The sequence below is a fragment of the Microtus ochrogaster genome, chromosome 10 (assembly GCF_000317375.1).
Source record: "Microtus ochrogaster isolate Prairie Vole_2 chromosome 10, MicOch1.0, whole genome shotgun sequence".
Lineage (NCBI taxonomy): Eukaryota > Metazoa > Chordata > Mammalia > Rodentia > Cricetidae > Microtus > Microtus ochrogaster.
The window spans coordinates 66,209,147-66,211,813 of record NC_022016.1 but is presented as its reverse complement, the minus strand read 5'-3'; the positions used below and the strand labels follow the sequence as shown (position 1 = coordinate 66,211,813).

The 2,667-nt window shown below is 39.6% G+C and overlaps 1 protein-coding gene across 1 annotated transcript in view; it reads right to left on the bottom strand.

Annotated features, from left to right (window-relative positions):
• Patj (PATJ, crumbs cell polarity complex component) overlaps positions 1–2,667 on the bottom strand; it is a 317,960-nt gene that overhangs the window by 206,261 nt on the left and 109,032 nt on the right. The window lies entirely within an intron of this gene.

Genomic DNA, 2,667 nt, shown 5'->3' with positions numbered 1-2,667 from the left:
GAGAGATCATTTAAAAAGTGTATTTAGGAGTTGGAGAGATGATTCAGCAGCTAAGAGCACTTACTCCAAAGTCACAGGAACAGGGTTTTGAAGCACAGTACATACATAGCAAGTTGAATGTTGCTGAAAATACCTATAACCCCAATTCCAAGTGGGGCAGATACACGAGGATTTCTGGGTTTTCCTGACTTAGTCCAAGATTCAAGGAAAGGCCTGTCTCCAATAAAAAGGCAAGAGTGACAGAGAAGGGCACTTGGCACCTTCTTCCGGAGTCTGAAGCATGCACAGGTGTGTGTTCCTTACCTACACATACACTCATATGACACAGACCCACACATACAAAAATGAATAAATCTTCAGTAGCAAAGTGCTTGCCTGGTATGAGATTAGCTTCAACACAATCAGCAACACACATACATGTATGTACTTACAGTACATATTTTAAAATAATCAAAATTATGACTAAGCTTAATGGCCTTATAGGAATGATTCCTATATACATGAAGGGAATTCATGAACAAGCCAACATGAAGGTTTCTCATCCAGTGGGAGAAGCCTGTACTCCTTTATTTGAGCACAGAAGATAGCAGACTTACCAATGCTTCTTCTGTCTGAGGAAATATACTCTGTAGAACTATTAATCTGGAACCCAAAGTAATCCTCCTGCCTCAGTTCACTGATTGCTATGATTACAGGTGTGAGTCACCATACCAAGCTTACTGTGAATTTGACAGATGACAGAAAGTGATGCTGAGAAAGCTAAGGAAATTGGAAACCACTGGCTGCTGTTTAGGGGTAGAGTCAGACTTCAGCCAAGCAGTCCTTCCTTCTGCCCACCAATCTCTGCTGTTTCCTCTGTATTGTGATAACTGTCAGGAAGAACTCTGAATGAAGGAATGCCACCCTGCTGATATCCTACTGCCCAGTAGAGCTCTGTTAGTCTTGCTGGAGTGGGTATATGATGTGGCACTGCTGCCAAGCCTTCTTTATTAACCAGCCACAGAATATTTGCATTTACCATTCTACACAGGTCACGACAGCAGAACAAGATTCTACTGCTGGTGCTGCTACTGGATTCTTTCTGAGAGAAGAAGGAGAAGGGACTGCCCGACATTGTGGTACAACTGTAACCCTGAATTAACAGAGGAAAAATCTGCCAAAATGCAGGCTGAATCTGAGGAGTGCTACTAGAACTTTTTTATTTTCCACATCTTGGTGCTTTAGACAGTAACATCCTTTTCAAAGCACTGAATGGAATTATAACAAAGTACATATATTGACATCAACAAAGGTTACATAGCTAAATCTTTAAACAACATTTTCAAACACAATTCTTACTGTTTTGTTCCTCAACTGACCTTGCCTGTCTGAAGTGACCAGACCCTTGGAATAATCTAGTATTTAATACTACATATTCAGCAAGAGAACTAAAATAAAAAACAAAAACCAAGGGATTTTAAGTAAGGTATGTAATGTTAAACTATACTTACACTGACAATTTCAAGTAGAGGGAGCTATTGTATAGGAAGAGAGCAGAGGTACTCAGAAAACCCGGTGTATCCACAGGCAATCAAAGCAGTCACAGGGAAGAGTTGTCCACTTTGCCACCAGCTACCATGAATCACAACGTGCTTTCATTTTGAAATATGAAACCATTACATTTTAAGTTTGACACACTAATAAATAAGCTATACAATTATGTCCTTCATTTGGGAAGTCAGTTTTTGATAAAAGGCTTTTTTATTGGAAGGGGAGGGAACTACCTGAAATGCACAGAAGGAAGCTGCTGTTGCTTCCTTTAATGAGCACTAAACACTACTGGAAAGACTCAAACAGGAAAATATACAAAAAGTACATGATTTTTCTAAGTTCGTATGGATACGCGACATCATTTCATATATCGCTGAATCAGAAACTTGAAAAGGTGAATGAGCATGTTCCAACTGTGCCTGACAGATACAATTTTTAGAAAGACTATCATTATATAATAAGGAAGATTCTTTGGGAAACCATTAAAATAGTTCTGCTATGAAAAGATAATGAGTTTTATTTATTACAGAAAAGTCATGTGAGTACTTGTTTACATGGAACACTGTCTTCTTTAGAACACAAATGAGGGCCAGGTGCACTTGCTTACTAAAATGTATTCAGGCTTGGTGTCCTAGTTATTCAAAATATCTTACCCCTTTTTCCTGGAGGTCAGAATCCAAAAATTGCTCCTTTGTGCCTTATAGAAATATTAAGTGAATGTGCACACACACATGCATGCACGCATGCACGAACATACCACCGTGAAGATTCTCATCATGTCTAATTGCCACTGTGCTTCTAGGGATAATGTTCCTTACTGTGTGGTTTCCCACATCCTATCACGAGCAGGTGATTTCTGCATGACCATCAAGGCAGCAGCTGCTCTTGCCTACTGGGATGGCTGTGTTGTGAGGCTTTACTGCATAAAAAGTGTTCAAGCATCATCCCAACCCAAGCTGCTTCTCTACATGTCCTGAAAACAGTTCATAATATCATAAAGGTGCTATATCAAAACGCGTTAAAGATGGTATAAATATTTCTGAAGATTGCCACTGAAATGTAGGGCCCTGCAAGCATACTTTAACATCCTTATCATCACCTTTCACCACTGTGTGTGTGTGTGTGTGTGTGTGTGTG